The 17,967-nt window shown below is 35.3% G+C and overlaps 1 pseudogene; it reads left to right on the forward strand.

The window, feature by feature from the left end:
• The first annotated feature begins 4,276 nt into the window (after positions 1–4,276).
• On the forward strand, positions 4,277–5,401 carry LOC148942343 (uncharacterized; annotated as a pseudogene).
• The last annotated feature ends 12,566 nt before the right edge of the window (positions 5,402–17,967 follow it).

Genomic DNA, 17,967 nt, shown 5'->3' on the forward strand with positions numbered 1-17,967 from the left:
AAAACAGTAGCTACTTCTTCTTAAGTCACGGAGACAAGGAGCTGAAAATCAGGACCTACTTCTTCTTAAGTCACGGAGCCAAGGAGCTGAAAAACCGGAGCTACTTCTTCTTAAGTCACGGAGCCAAGGAGCTGAAAAACAGGAGCTACTTCTTCTTAAGTCACGGAGCCAAGGAGCTGAAAAACAGGAGCTACTTCTTCTTAAGTCACGGAGCCAAGGAGCTGAAAAACAGGAGCTACTTCTTCTTAAGTCACGGAGCCAAAGAGCTGAAAAACAGGAGCTACTTCTTCTTAAGTCACGGAGCCAAGGAGCTGAAATTCTGTTTGTTGTTGCAATAAAAATGCCACTTTTTGTAATCATTTAAGCCTTCACACATCCTTCACAAAGCCTTCACACAGCTCTCTGCAGCTAAAACTTCCATACTACATTCCATGATACAATTTTTTCTAAAAACCCGCGTTTATAATCGATAGCAAACCCCAAAAATGAGTTGGAAACACTCATAAATATTAGCAAAAAATGCTTTTAGTCTAGTAGAGAAGAGGATGGGCTTGTATAGGAAATATTCGAGTGATGGATCATTCGAAAATAAGAGGAATGTAAACAAAGTGGAGAAAGCATTAAAATATAAATTAAGGAGGTGTGAAGTGGAGGCTATGGATAAAATCGCTGAAGATCTAGAATATGCAGCCAGACGGCACAATAGTAAAATATTGTTCTGGAAGGTGCAGTTCTCCATTGAAAGTTTGGCTGTCTTTGGGAATGTCCAGATTGGTAATAATTAATAGTCACATTTAACTTCTTAGTTTTATTTATTTTCACACTCCAAAGTGGCAACACTGAAAATAAGGAAATTCTGCCCTAAAAACTTCGTATTTTAGCAAAAACAAAAGAAAGATCCTAGAAAATTTCGTTTTTCAGGTTTGTTCAAGTATTTTCAAATACGATAAACACAATTGCAAAGCTTTTATTCATATCTGTACCCCTTTTTACGATATTTACCCCCCCCCCCCATTTCCTTCCCAAATGAGTTAATTTTGTGCCTGCAATAAAAACTTACGAATATATCCTACGGTAAAACGGTAACTTTCTCTCAATCAGAAGCATACCCAGTTTTCCCTTAAGGGCTGGGCCCATGTAGCTGATTTCCAAATCAGCGCCGATTTTAAAATAGTTCGACGTCGATTTGAGCATGAAAAATTTTCTATTTTTCGGCACCGATTTACAAAATCAGCGCCGATTTTCATCATGATCATCATAAAAACTAGGGATACAAATAAGTAGTCAGCCAGAGATGCCTGTGGTGAAAGACCCCGCTACTGAGCTGAGAACAAAGCTGAGATCAATTATGCAACTATTAATAAACTCCAGTTGACAATTTGTGTCCATGATTTTTTGTTGTGAAAATCTCGAGCAATAAATTTTTCTTTCAACAAATTTTTCTCACCGCTATCGTTTGTCCACTGATGCTGAAATCGGTTCCCGAAATTAGCTACGTGTGACAAGCCCTTAAAATGCTTTTTTCTAAATCAGATTGAATAAATTCCAACATTTTGTTACAGCGGATTGTAAGGAGAGTGTGACCTGCGCATTTGTTTACGTGTAATATCGTTTACTATGTACTTTTATGAATGTATATTTATTCGCATTGGATTTATTTGGGAGTAAAAGTGCTCTAAAAGACTACAAACTTAAGTTTTTAATGTTATGTTTTATCACCCGCAGCAATTGCTAATTCAAGATCATGCGTAACGTGGGAGGATCTTTCCATAGAGGAAGGGAAATTGCTGTGAAGGGGGCGCCGGATTTCCCAGCATTATTTAAAAAACGATCAGAAATTAAATTGAAAAAAACGAATCTTGTTATAAGTAAAACTTAATAATAATTATGAATTAATTAAACGTAATACATTAATTACGAATAACTTCTTTATAATTTAATAATATCTAATTCAATCCTTAATTCAATATAGCTCCGTATCAAATCAGAAATTAAATAGATATACAAAAGAATTTAATCATATTTTTGTATACTAAAATTCAACTTCTTGTTTACTGTGTACTTTTATGAATGTATATTTATTTGCATTGGATTTATTTGGGAGTAAAAGTGCTCTAAGACTACAAACTTAAGTTTTTAATTTTATATTTTATCACCCGCAGCAATTGCTAATTCAAGATCATGTGCCTTGTTGCTTTTCTGACATTATCATGTTATATCGGTGAATTTTAAAAACAGTGCTACCCATAAAGAGAAGATTTTCGCCCAAAAGCTTAATAACTATTTGATTTAATATGTTATATTTGGTTAATTATTTATTATTATAAATTATTTTATTTATATAGCATTAATTTATTATTGATTACAACAATAATTATTAGACCCCGGCGCCGCGCCGGCGGATCGACCGAATACAGCCGACAAGAGGCCCGGTCGACCGCCGCCGAAGTGTCGATAAGCCACCGGCGCGCCACCGCCAGCAGAGGCGACGACGTTCGGCTGACTCTAAATTAATTTTGCGGCAATTCTTTATTGCGTCAACCGCAAAGTAGGAGTTTTTCTTTCTCGTGTGGTTTAGTATTTCGATTTTCCTGATTAGAATTCAAGCAGGGCTTGCACTATCACCGAATTTTCGGGTATTTCGCCGAAAATCTATGCGTCACCCCAAAAAAAATGGTTCCCCGAATAACCCGCAATCACGGTGTCACCCCTAGCGATTTATCACCAGTGACTTTCCCTGCCAAATATTACTTTGCATACCTCTCTTGTTCGTTAATTTTCGCCTCTTTTGTTACTTTGCATAAAAACAAGACAGATGCAATATGCAATTGCAAATATTGCAATATACATAGTTCTTCATATGTTGACAAAAAAAAAAAACAGTTCTTCGTCTTTATGAAATGAGTTTAAATCATTTCGAATGCTGTTTCCCATTGCTATTTCTTACATCATTCGTAGTCAAGAATTTTATTTTCAAGTTGAATAGAATTATAGAACGCATTCACTACTATACAGCTTCAGCCTTCAGTCGGATTTTGAAATTGATAGCCGACAGATTATTTCTACAGATGAATTGTATGTTTGCAGATTTGGTTTTTTCTTTTGCTCTTTTTAGATAAGATTTTCTTAATGTTTAATACTAAACTGTTGAACACCTGATAGATTAAAGAAAATACAATCTTCTTTCTGAAAACTTCCCCCCCCCCCACAAAAAAAAATCCTTCTATCGAGACAAAATTTAGCTTAAGACTAAGCTATGTACAAGGTTGGGGAATTAAAGATTGAAACGGAAGTTACCCCAAAAATAAGATTCATAAAAAAATGTAAATTATTGTGTATAGGAGGGGGGGATAGGGTGCTTTCATTTTTAAATGATAGTACCTCATTTTTTTTATTGAAAGCAGGGATGCCAAAAATATAATCATTTTTTTCATTTACAGTGGAGACGGAAGAAAATGATATCGAATTCCCAGGGAAACCATTGAAATATTTAAATAGACCAAGGGCCCCCATTGGGACTTGTTCTTTGTCTTGGGTATTTTCCGATTTCTCATAGGCTACTGGCCTATGATACAGACTACTGGGCTTTTGTGTGTGCTCTCTTTTAATTAGATTCTTTGGATCTTATTGAATACCGCGGCGAATCTATAACTCAGTTTTTGAATAATTTGAGGTATATCTGAATAATTTCGACATTTTTGTTGTTGTCTTTGTACCGCTTTACTCCTACCCTCAATTTTTTTTCAAGGAAAACTAAGCTGTTTAACGTTATTTTGCGTGTTTATTTGAACCATATAATGACCTAGTTAATTGTTAAGTAAATTATTTTTTTAATGTAAAGCCGAGACGGTATCCTATCAAGGTGGCATCTAGAGGGGGGGGGGGTCGGGAGGTATTACATGTAATTGATGATATCTCGAAATGTTTGTATTTAAAGCAGGGATGCCAAAAAGTTAATTCTTTTTTTAATTTAAAGCAGAGACGGCATCCTATCAAGGTGGTATCCAGAGGGGGGGGGTAGGGAGGTATTACATTTAAATGATAATATCTCGGAATTTTTTTATTGAAAGCAGGGTTGCCAAAAAGCTAATTCTTTTTTTAATTTAAAGCAGAGACGGCATCCTATCAAGGTGGTATCCAGAGGGGGGGGGTGTAGGGAGCTATCATATTTCAGTCCGATTCGAGTGCTTGTGAAGCGAACATTAAGTCAATAAATCAGATTCATTTAATCAATTAAGGACTACATTTGTACATTGACAAGATCCAAAGTGTGAAAATGGCAAACCAAACATTAGAGGCCGAGAAAATGCAAAATGCCCAGTTTTTGCGAGAAATAAATTTCAAATTGGATTTATTACCAGCGCTTTCAGAGAAAGTTAATGCAATTCCTGGACTTTCGGATAGCGTTGCTGCCTTACAAGTACAGATGAATAACATTAGTACACAGCTATCTAGAAATGTTGAGACAAATGAAGAAATTAAAAAAGAGCTGGAAAATGTTAAATCAGACCTAGTAATCATATCTGAACGAGCCAACCAGCTCGAAACAGAGCAGAAAAGAACAAATTTGATTATTTATAATTATACTCCGCAACACCATGGTGGGTATACTGTGAAGCAAGAAATAATGGATTTATTAAACCGTGCTATGCCTTCTCTCAAAATAAGTCGATATGATAAACGTGACATTTTTAGATTGAAATCAGGGCCAGTAGTAGTGAAGCTAAACTCGGTCGAAATCAGAGACTATATCTTAAGAAATAGTTCCTTATTGAGAAAGGGAGGTCTATCGGTGGCCCCAGATTACATAGCTAAACAAAGAGAAGCCCGTAAACACTTAAAGGAAATTATGAATCTTGCACAGAACGACGGCCGTGATGCAATGCTACGAGGTGACAAGCTGTTTATCCAAGGCCGACTCTTCAGGTACGATGGAAAGGCTGTGATTGAGGTTAATTGTAACTTGGCGCCAGTTAAAAATATTGGTCCACCCCCTAGTGCTAGACTCCCAAATTACCCTGCTGTTATCCCGATGGGGCTAGATAGTAATGCCAGTAATAGCGATGCCGAGACAGTGATACCATCAACAGCCTATTCTCAGGCAGTATCGGCAACTAAACGACCTGCTAGTGCTGTTATAAGCCCTAATGACCTACATCGACCAGGCACTCGTAATGTTGCACCCAGATGAAACCATTCTCCAAGAGAAGGACTTAACAGAAGACCTCGCAGTGGTTTTTCCCGTAATTTTGTTGATAATAGTCAGCGAGTGCTAACAGATCTTAATAGTCGCAGTCGTGAGTATTACCATTTTGTCTTTTCTTCGACAGAGGCCAGGAACGAGGATCTCCAAGAAATGGCTAGTGATATTAATGCACTGACAGAAAGCATAGACGCATAGGAAATAAAGAGCCATATACTGAGTTTAGTGTCATGGAACATACAAGGACGTGATAAGCTACCTTATTTATATGATGAATTACTTTCGTTTGATGTGATTTCGTTTATTGAAACATGGAACGATCATTCTCCTATATCACCTCTCCCAGGGTATTTGGTTGAACAGGTTGTGCGTAAACCAGCAAAAAATAATAGACATTATGGTGGTATTATGGTTTTGATTAAATCATCAGCTATTGATGGTTATGAAAGAGTTAATAGTAGATTTGAAAATTTACTTTGGCTACGCATTTGTTCTAAATATAAGAAGAAATTAATTTTTGGCGTTGTGTACATCCCTCCACAAAATAGTTCGTTTAGTCGAGAAAATACTTGGGAAATTTTAGATGATGAACTGTCGCTAATACAAGAAAGTTATAGTGATTTTGAGTGTGTTTTGATGGGGGATTTCAATGCTTATACCGGCGTTGAGGTTGAGGTTCCAGATTTATTAATCCCAGATTTAGGAGATTTGGTCCCAATTTGTTGTACAATACTGTGAAGTAATAAGGATGAAAAAAGAAAAATAAATGTTTGGGGAAGAAAGCTCCTGGCACTTTGGGGGGAACATGGTCTGATCATTGCAAATGGAAGGTTTGGAAATGATAAGGGTCTGGGCGAGTTCACTTGCCTTTCTGGCCCAACTCCAAGTGTTGTAGATTATGCGCTGATTAATACGAAATTTGTACCTGAATCGATTGGTATTGATGCACTAGATTTAGTTGGATCCGATCATAGAGCTATTAAGCTTGAGCTGAAGACTGGGAAGCTTCAGGATGTCGTTCCTCGAGTTAGAAATTTATCTAATGGGGAGCTTAGATTAGAGGGCTTAGGAAAAAGAATTAGATATGATTCAACTGATAATGATTTTGAAACATTTAAAAGGGAGCTTATGAAGTTGCATATAACAAATAAGTTGAAAGCGTTAGAAGAAGATGGAAAAAATATATATGGTATAATTATGGAGTTAAATGAAATAATTTGCAGTTGTGCAGCATCGTGTAATCTGAATAAAAACGAAAATAAAAACGAGCGATATTTTGATTTGGACTGTAAGTTAATGAAAGAAAAGGTCAGATACTTATTGAATCTTTTAAAAGATTGTGATAAACCTGAAGAGCAAAGTTTAAGATTAGCCGAATATAAAGATAAAAGAAGAGATTACAAAAGGTTAATTAAAAGGAAAAAAAGAGTTTGAGATTAAGAAGAAACTGGATATTGCAAATTATTTTAGAAATAAAGATTTTAAGAAATTTTGGGGTTATATAAGGAATGATATTGGAAATGAAAAAGGAAAGACACAGGTGGCTCCTGACGCCAACTCATGGCCTGATTACCTAAAAAGCTTGGAAGGTGATTGCGCAGAAATACAAGAGGTAACACATACCACAGAGATGGTTGTTTATCCCATGAAGGAACATGATTATGATTTAGTAGGGGAAGTGAGTAATGATGAGGTTAAGTTTGTATTCAACAATTTAAAAGGAGGTTCGGCTGCGGGGGTCGATGGTGAACCAATAAAGTTATTTAAGAATTTTCTTTAAATTTTTATGTCGATAATTGTTTTTCTTTGTAATAAGGTGCTAACTTCAGGACAATGGCCAAATGAGTGGAAGAGATCATTGCTTATGCCACTTTTTAAGAGAGGTAACCCTAAGTTGCACATAAATTATCGTTTAATAGCGCTAGTCCCTGCTTTAAGTAAGATAATGGAGAAAATACTAGATACAAGGCTTTCTAAATGGTTATATAAAAATAATATAATACATGAAGAACAAGGAGGTTTCAGAACAGGGTACGGGACGGTAGATACAATATTTATTTTAAAGGCATTAATTGATAAATACGGAAAGGGAAAAACTTGTCTTTATGTGGGATTTCTGGACCTCCACAAGGCGTTCGACAGTGTCGACAGAGAGCTATTTAAGGATGCCCTGGTTAGAATTGGCCTCCCTCATTTGTTTGTGAGGTTGATAGTGAATATGTATATTTGTGTGAGTGGAATCGTGTTAGTTGGTAACAGGTTTTCTAGGTTTTTCAATATTAAGCTGGGTGTAAAACAAGGCAGCACTCTTTCTCCTAAATTGTTTAACATTTTTATCAATTATTTTGTTGATTATCTAGAGAATAGATGGGCTCCGAATGTTAGTCTAGGGACCCATAAACTATCACTACTATTATTTGCAGATGATATTGCCTTGGTGGCTAGCACACCGCAAGATCTGCATACGATTTTGAGTATTATAGATGATTATTTGCAGATGAAAAAACTAAGGCTGAATGTTGAAAAGAGTGAAGTTGTTATTTTTAAAAAAAGGAAAACAAGTGGCGAAGATAATTATAAATTTAATAATGAGGAACTTAAAGCAAGTAAAAGAATAAAATATTTAGGATTTGTTTTATCGGAAAATGGAAATTTAATGAGTCATGTTGATGAATTAATTAATAGAGGTAAAGTGGCCATGTCTGCAATTTTTAGAAATCCGACGATAATGGGAATTAAAAACCTAAAAATGCACAAAAGAATATTTAATACAAAAATTTTACCAGTATTAGAATATGGAGCGGAGAAGCGGCACAGAAGTTGGAGTCCCTCCAGCTCCAGTATTATAAAAGACTGTTTGGATTACATCAGACAACTCATTCACAGGTTCAGAAAGGTGATATGGGCCTGTTTTCGTTAAAACTACGTAGGTCTATTTTGATGCTTAGATTTTGGTTGAAGATCATTAGGTGCAATGAAGACAGACTAGTAAGTGCTGCTTATTATCAGATGTTGAGCTATGATTCGAAAAGGTCGTGGCCATCCCAAATTAGGTCATTGCTAGAAAGTGTGGGAATGGCTTACTTATGGAATGACGGTCTTGGTTCCCCTGATCTACCAACAAATTTAGTAAGCCAGGTACGATTTATCTTAGAGGGTCAAGAAATTCAGTATTGGCAAGGGCTGGTTTTAAATTCTGCTACATTGAATCATTATAATCAGGTTAATCCTAGTTTTGGAGAGGAAATTTATTTTAAATTCAATTTACCGGCTATGATTTTATGTCGATGGATTCAGCTTAGGACGAATTGCCTTCCAATCCAGAGTAGACAAATGGTGTTCGACAGGGGGATAGTACATCCTGATGGTCGGTATGTGTGCCCTCTTTGTAGGGATGAGGACGAAGATTTGGACCATTTTCTCCGAAAGTGCCCGGTGCTCTCTGATTTAAGGGAAAATTACTTACATGGGATTGTTTTGCTGCTTCCAAATATCTTACAAAGTAGTAATCCAACCACAATATTTCGTATTGGTGCGTACATAGAGAAGGGATTAAAAAGAAGGAAATGTTTTTACAATTAATTATTATTAATTATATGGAATTAAAGTTTTTTTTTTTTTTGTATTTTACCAGAAGGTATTTTTCGCTATGTATTCATGTTAATGTGTGTTTGTAATTTGCTCTGTTGTAATTTTTCTATTTTCATATTTTTTTTGTGTATATGGCTCTTGGGCTTTTTGAAATACACGATCTATCTATCTATCTATCTATCTATTTAAACGATAATACCTCGATTTTTTTTGAAATCAGGGATACCAATAGGTTAATTATTTTTTTTATTTAAAGCAGAGACGGTATCCTATCAAGATATTATCAAGAGGGGGGGGGGGGCATAGGGAGTTATTATATTTAAGTGATAGTACCTTGATTTATTTTTATTGAAAGCAGGGATGCCAAAAAGTTTAAAATAGTTAACATGATTCTCTTGAGTTATAATTGATCCAGCACGTGTATAATTTTATCGTCCAAAGGGACAAGAATTCATGCGTCCAACCCGTTTTTTTCTCTTTGAGGAAATAGGTTTACTATGAAAAAATTCATTCGTAAGTACCAGGCAGGTTCACACTAAAACGAATTGATGTGACGAAAGCGATATCGACATCCCCACTTAACGTTGCGCTCGAGTGACAATGGCGCCTTTGGTCCAGTGTCCAAGTTGCATTAAAAGGCCAGGTCATAACAAAAGCTTTCAATTTGGGAGGTTCAAGGAGGAGCCTTTGACAGTCTTATGACCTCAGGGTACTAGATGTTGCAACGTTCTTACGTACAAATGTAACATTTCGAATATTATAACACTTTTTCAAAGCTTTGAAGAAAAGCAAAACAGGCTAAATACCCCTAACTACGCTTGAATCCTATTTTAAAAAGAAACTCTTTGGAGATTTCCATGGATATGACCATAGCAGAGGCTTTGAGCCTGGGTGGGGATCAAAGATGAGTCTGAGTATTTTGACCACAGGTGACTTATTGTTGCGACTTTCTCAAATTTGGTAATTTTTGTGAGCATTTGGAAATCAAAGCTTAAACTCAATAACTGATACTAAGCCTCCCAACATTTTGCTTGGATTAAAAGTGACAAACTAGGAAGAAAATCGCAACATCTTCCTGGAGCTACTTCAGTCTGCATATGACTTCATTTAATTACATTTAAAACGGATGAGCTTTTCATTTTTTACCTAAGAAAATAGCTGGCACTTCATTTTTCTTCATACCGAATAAACCATTAAGTGTTTTTTGTTTCATTGTAATTGAAGTGTTCATCATTTTTTTTCAATTTGATAAATTTACTCCTTTTAGATGCAGTTTATAATTTTGCTGCTGAAATTAGGTACTTACCATTTTATAACTCTGAGTAAATCCCTAAGATTAAAAGTGAATAATATCCAAAAGAGCAGCCAAAAGCAATAAAAAAAAGCAATAGTTCAGCCTTAGCCTCAGGACATATATGCTATAAAGAAGCCAAAAAAAAAAAAATTATTTTTTAAATTGTTATTAAAAACCAGTTTTTAATGCAAGGAAGGCTTTTGAGAAATCCAAAAGAGCAAAAAAAAAAAAAAAATCAATATCAAAGTTTCCCATTTCAACTGTTTTAAAGGTGACAAAACTAAAAGGTGACAAAGCTTCTAAGTTCAAACTTATATTGAAAGTTTTTACCCAGATAACCGATGAATTTTGTGATACGGTATTTGAATTTTTATATGCAGTAATGCTCGATGAAAAAAACTACTAATTTTGATAACTGTTTATGTTAAGAATAAATAGCTAATAGAAACTTCAACTATTATGCAAGGGTTCTGAAATGCCACAGCCATTTCGTTTCTACCAGATTTCTACTTCTCTTGATGAATAACGAAGAAGACCGGTTTCCAGACAGCGACTTGTGAATTTTTGAACTCATGAATAGGCTCGAATCTGCTGTAAATTTAAGCTGTGATTTGAGAAAGACTGATGAAAACATTAATGTTTGCGCTCAACATTGATCGCGCCGGCGGCGCGCCGCCGCCATCTTACCGGTGGCGCGCCGTCAACATCTTAACGGCTGCGTGGCGGCGGTACGCTGTTTTCGGCCCCGCCACCGCCGGTCTTCCCTCATTGGCGCGGCACCGCGGTCTAATAATTATACTAATTAGTTATAATAATTATCATTAATATATATTCATATGTGATTTAATAACAAACCCAAATGCCCTTACCGAATCTTTACATAAAGAATTGATAACGTTTCACTTGCCACAGCTAGAGCTAGTCTTGCTACTCGACAGATTTCAGTTGTATGGGAGCTTGCCATCAAGTTATGTTGAAAATGAACTAGGGGTGTAAACCTCAAACAAAGGCTTTGAGACCAAATAATAAAATGAATTTTTTTTTTACTTCAACTAAAAGGGGGATGACAAAAGTATTAATGTTTTTCTTGCTCGAATCCAAAAAACATAATAACAGTTATTTTCCCTATATTTTGTATTTTATACAGCCACTTTCCAGGGTCAATCCCTAGAGCTAAAAGCTTACCTTTCTAATCTTGCAACATCTCGGGCGATAGTTTTGTTAAGTTCAAGAAACTGTGGAATCAAATGAAAATTTTATTATTTTTTTTGAAATAGCACCTTAGTTACATAGTAAAAATAACGAAGCTAATTATCTTTATAGCTAGATATAAACTAGAAAAATATTAGCTATCAACACAGAGTTTATTGAACTATTTAATTGAAAATTCAAAATGAGAATATTGAAAATAGCGATTTCAAACTGCAAAGTTAAGATATGGTGTCAACTCATATTAGCTTTTTTTTCACATCGAATGGTATTTTTATTATGCGCTATTACTGTTGTTTAGTTCATTATTGTTTCCCATTATATCAATATGGCCTTCTCACAGTCATAACCTTTCCTAGGGGGGAGGGAGAAGTAGGGGGGATGCTCAAGAAAAGCCTCTTTATTATACCATTTTGAATAAACTTTCTACCTCATATATGTTACTAGGTTCTCTTTCACACATATTTTCTACATTTGGGGTAAACTGCTCCCCTTTCCGAGCTCCTAGCTACCAAAACTTATTATTTCGATTCAGTCGTTCTGAAAAGAAGAATCCTTTAAAAAAAAGAAAATTATTTTCTTTAAATTCAGTCCATCTTCATAGTTACTCTGAAGATTAGTCACTTATCTCCAGTCTTTTCCAGGTTTTACTAAAAACCGTAGCTGATTAAGGACTCTATTTTCTCACCATATATGGGATCAAGTTAAATGAGTAACTGATTTCAACAAAAAAGATACTCACATCATAGTCTTGACTCATAGCCCTACTGATTCCTTTAAGCGTCATTCAACAGTTTGTTTTGGAATTGGAAGAGTTGAAGGTATCAAGAAAAAAGGAGCACGTGTGTATGTTTTTTTCTTTTTTTTTTCATTGTTATTCTTTTATTTTAGCCAACCATAGGCTCGCAATCGACCAATATTCGCTTGTCTATCTAATTCCAGATTTTTTTGGTTAAAAAAAAATAAATCAAATGCTGTTTGACACAACCATTTTTCAATGAGTAACTGATTTCAACAAAAAAGATACTCATATCGTAGTATCGGCTCATATCGTAGCCTCAAACAAGCCAGAACAGATCCTTCAACTCTATTTATGTGTAAAAACAAAAGGATTTTATATGGTAGAAAGTGACATTGACGTATATTCTAAGATTCAAGATAATGAAAATGATACTGTACCGAAAAAAAACTTGTGATAAATTTATATATCTGGGTCTGCCAATTCATAAGAATCTTTAAAAAATCTAAGTTACTTAAGTTAGAAAATAATGAACCGTGTATTTTTAGATACGCGTAGTTTCTGCTGCGAGTCAACCCAAGGATCCCTAACTCGCACTTAACGTGGAAATATAGTTTGTCAGATCTATATGCCAAGCTATGTGAGCTTAAAGCAAATATGTCCAGTAAGAAAACTGGCTTCTCCTTACGTTTATTTGTACTTTTGGCAAACATACTTCTGTTTGCAGGTATACTAAAACGTTTCAAACATTTGGGTATCCCAAAGATGTTAAATATGGGTCTACGTGTCTTCCGCTGCCTTAATGCTTCCTTAACATAAATATACTTTTTAATACTCAAGACAGCTAAAACTACAACTACACTCTACAAAACTACAATCTACTATAGTCAAGACTGCCAAAACTGCAATTTACAATTCTCAAGACTGCCAGAACTACAACAACAATATGCAAAAACACAGTCTACAATACTCAAGACTGCCAAATCTACAAAACTAAAATATAAAATGCTCAAGACTGCCAAAACTACAACTACAGTCTACAAAACTGAAATCTACAATACTCAAGACTGCCAAAACAACAATTACAATCTACGATACTCAAGACTGCCGAATCTACAAAACCAAAATATATAATACTCAAGACTGCCAAAACTACAACTACAATCTACAATACTCAAGACTGGCAAACTGCAATTACAATCTAAAATACTCAAGACTGCCAAATCTACAAAACTAAAATATGTAAGACTCAAGACTGCCAAAACCACAGCTACAACCTACAATATTTAAGACTGCCAAAACTACAACTACAATCTACAATACTCAAGACAGCCAAAACTAGAGCTACAATTTACAAAACCACAGTCTACAATACTCAAGACTGTCACAACTACAACTACAGTCAACAAATCTACAAAACTCGAGACTGCCAAAACTACAACTACAATCTTCAAGACTACTAAAACTACAACCACTACTACTACTACTAACAACTCACCGCAGCACCAAGCCACCTGAGGCCAACACATCTACGCATGCTCCTCCTCCATCTCAACCTATTCAAAGCCTCCCTTTTCACGCCCGCCCATGAAGTTCCCATTTCCCTTAAGTCTTTCTTTATGACGTCCTCCCACCCCAGACGAGGACGACCTGCTTTCCGTTTAGCCCTAAACGGTTGGCCAAAAAGAACAATCTTCGGCATTCTGTCATCCTTCATCAGCACAATGTACCCTAGCCACCTCAACCTTTCTTTCATTATAGCCCTAGAGAGCGGTATTGAACCACATTTTTCGTATAGCTTATTGTTTGAAATACGGTCAGTCAGCCGGGTACCCTGAACAATCCTTAAGCAATTTCTCTGGAAACATCTAGCAAATCTTCATCCGCTTTTCGGAACGCCCAAGCTTCAGAGTCATATGTGACCACTGTCACCACTGTAGCTTCCAATACTCTAATCTTGGTTTGTAGATTTATCTTCCTATTTTCCCAAACTTTTTTTTAACTGTGAAAAAACACCCTGAGCCTTGGCTATTCTACTTTTGACAGCTTCACTGCTCCCACCATCTTTACTAATAATACTGCCAAGGTAAGTGAAGCTGTCCACCAGATCAATCTTTTCATTACCCAACTTCACTTATTCCTAGCCTTAGTAACTTAGTCTTCTTAACATTAATTTTCAATCCTATTCTAGCGCCCTGAACTCGCAAAACCTCTAAAACTTCATTTTTTTTGCTCACACTTTCATCTAAAATGCTTAATCCATCTCTATATTCTAGGTTCTGGAAAGTTTTTCCTAGCATTTACTCTGCGCGGCCTGCTGGTACCCATTTTTTACTCCTTACTGTAGAACTAACATAAATGTTAAATATCAGGGGGGATAGAACATAGCCCTGCTTAACTCCAAATTTAATACAAAACCAGCTGCTAACCTCATTTCCTTCCTTAGCCGTAGCAGTGTTATTCTCGTACATAGCATTAATCACTTTAATGTCTTTGTCTGGTATATTCTACAAGGATAAAACCTTTGCTAAAGCTCTTGTATCAACAGAATCGAAACGTTTGCTCATAATCTATAAAACTGAGGACCAAGGGTGTTTGAAAACTCAGGCACTTCACAATTATTAACCAAAGGGTGAGAATTTGGTCGACGCATCCTCTACCTTTTCTAAAACCGCACTGTTCTTCTCTTAAAACGTTGCCTACAGTATCTCTCAGTCTAAAAAGTATCATATTTCTAAGTAATTTGCTACCTCCAGAGACCAGACTAATCCCTCGATAATTACCACACTCACATTTATCACCTTTCTTAAAAAGTGGCATAATTAAGGTTTCCCAAAAATCGTTAGGTACTTCCCCTTTTCAAAAATCATTCATAATCTTCAGTAACTTATTTCTAACCTCAGAGCCACCATATTTAAGAAACTCATTTACCACCGTATCAGCACCTGGAACCTTATTATTTTTTAGTCCTTTTAGTATAAAACAAATCTTCCTTCACATCCAAGATATCACAAAAATTTTTCATTTTCCTCTATATCTCTTCCTTCAACTCTATCTCGGTTAAGCAAATTCTCAAAATGTTCGGCCCATCTCTCTTTAGTTTTTTCCTTATCACTAATTACGGCCCCATTCCTATCTATAACTGGGCCAAGTCCGCATTGACTACTCCCTCTCAATTTGTTAACATGCCAGTACAATATTTTACTATTATGCCGTCTAGATGCATCTTCCAGATCCTCGGCAATTTTATCCATGGCCTCCACTTCACATTTCCTTAGTTCGCATTTTAATGCTTTCTCCACTTTTTTACATTCCTTTTGTTTTCATATGATCTATCACTAAGGTAATTCTTGTACAAGTCTTTTCTCCTTTCTATCAAACATAAAGCTTTTTAACTAATATTCTTAGCTGCAGTTCTAGCTTTCTTCCCTAATACACCTTCAGCAACTTCACAAATTATTTTTCTAAAATTATTCCAACCATCTTCCACATTCAGGTTTGGTATTCAACTGTTCCAGGAAAGTTTATCTCAAATTCTTATCCTGGAGTCTACCAACATCATAATTTCCCGGAAGGTAGTTACCCTTCCGATATTTCAGCTTTAAATTAACCCTTGACACTACTAGATGGTGACCCTTACCTTTAACATCAGTAACGGCACTCCTATATACCCTAGTATTTTGTATTGATCCTGCCAGTCTTCAGTTTACAATAACATAATCAATAACGTTTGCTGTCTTACCGTCACGTGAATACCCTGTTAACTTATGAGTCATTTTATGACCAAACACCCGCATTGGTTATAACTAGATTATTATACCTACAAAAATTGCAAAAGTCTGTATCCATTACTGTTTTCTTTTCCGACACCAAATTTACTTAGGCTAGAAATCTCCCAGTAAAAACATCATGTTTCTACCTGGGACCCTGTCTATACAACTACCTGGGACCCTGTACTACAACTACAATCTACAATACCTAAGACTGCCAAAACTAGAACTACAATTTACAAAACCACAGTCTACAATACTCAAGACTGCCAAAACTACAACTACAATCTACAATATTCAAGACTTTCAAAACTACAACTACAATCTACAATACTCAAGGCTGCCAAAACTACAATTACAATCTAAAATACTCAAGACTGCCAAATCTACAAAACTAAAACATATAATACTCAAGACTGCCAAAACTACAACTACAATCTACAATACTGCCAAAACTACAACTTACAAAACCACAGTCCACAATACTCAAGCCTGTCATAAATACAGCTACAGTCTACAAATCTACAAAACTCAAGACTACTAAAACTACAACTACAATCTACAAAACTGAAATCTAGAATGCTCAAGACTGCCAAAAATACCATCTACAATACTTAAGACTGTTATAATTACAATCTACAAAATTACAATTTACAATAATCAGGAATGCCAAAACTACCAAAATTATCTACAATTTATACATGATTACTGACTGATAAACTTCAATTTCGTGAATGAAACAAGAACGTTATATTTCATAACGTTATATACAACGTTATATAGTTATATAGAACGTTATATACATTTATTTCATTCATACTGTTAGATACAGTGAAAAAAAAAAAAAAATTGAGAGGCAAACGTTTAAATGGCTGGGGCACGGGTAAATGTATGACAACTTAGTTGGTTTTTTTTTCGGATGGATTTCATCAAATTGGCTCAAAATTGTAAGATTATTTATAAGAAAAAAAAAATCTAAATTTTTTTTTATTCAGATTGGGTTCTCGAATGTTCAACTCCACCTTTATACAAATGCCTTGTTTTGGTATTTAACATAGTCACAAGCGAGAGGTAAAAAATGAATAAATAGGAAGCACAAAGAAAACGAATGAAAAAAAGGGAGAGGATATAAAATGAAATGTGTGTCAAAAAAGAGGAAAAAACGACAAAAAAAAAATTAAACACGGAACAACCTTAGAACTAACAACTTTACCAGGCGTAATTAAAGATAGACTCGATCATATTGACTTCTAAGGAATTTATTTAGCATCCGATCAAGGCCGAATCCAGGATTTTTGCTCGAGGAGGGGGAGTACAAAAACGTTAAAAAAAAAAAAATCAAAATGTATCCTTATGCATTTTTATTACGATTTTACGAGTCGGACAAACAATCAGAGGGGAGTAGGGTTAAATCCACTAACCCCTCCCCTGAATACAGCCTTGTGTTAAATGGCGAAAATTTCTGAAATAGTTTGTCATTATGTTCTGAATCGAGTTAATCCTTCTTTTGTGACAATGCTAAGTAACAACGTGCAAAATTACGTGGTTTTAACGTGGTCGTAAGAAGCGTAGTTTTAGTCAGATTGAGTTCTTGAATGCTCAACTAGTAATTCAATTACACTTTTTTACGAATACCTTGTTGTGGTACTTCTAATAAGCAGATGCAAGCTAGAATAAAAATAGAATTGCTCAGAAGGTGATAACAATACTTTTTTATGTTTCAAAGTTTTTATTTCACAATAATGCTTTTCTGTCATAACATTAAAGAGTAACACATAAGATACTTCTCAGGCTTAAAACCAGAATCAAGTTATTAATTTGAAGCATGTCCAAAAGTAATTTAGACTAGCACACGCTTAGCAAGCACATACATGAGAGAACCATCCTCTTTTACATGTATATACGATTGCATAAGTTCCAAACATAAATTACCAGTTTAAGCGTTATTTTCACACTTGTTTTTTCGTTTGTTGTTGTCGAAAAAAATCACTTAAAATGCACGTACAAAAGGAAAAACTTCCCCTCCAACCTGCGTTAACAGTTTTCCTATTCATAAATTTATAACAAAGACCCATTTTAACGTTTTCTTTCACTCGTCGTTTGTTGATGTTGAAAAAAATGTTTTTTTTTCAATAATCATTTGTTTTTGTTGAAAAAGAAT

This window comes from Artemia sp. Qi Xiang Cuo, chromosome 17, assembly GCF_049724085.1.
Source record: "Artemia sp. Qi Xiang Cuo chromosome 17, ASM4972408v1, whole genome shotgun sequence".
Taxonomy (NCBI): domain Eukaryota; kingdom Metazoa; phylum Arthropoda; class Branchiopoda; order Anostraca; family Artemiidae; genus Artemia; species Artemia sp. Qi Xiang Cuo.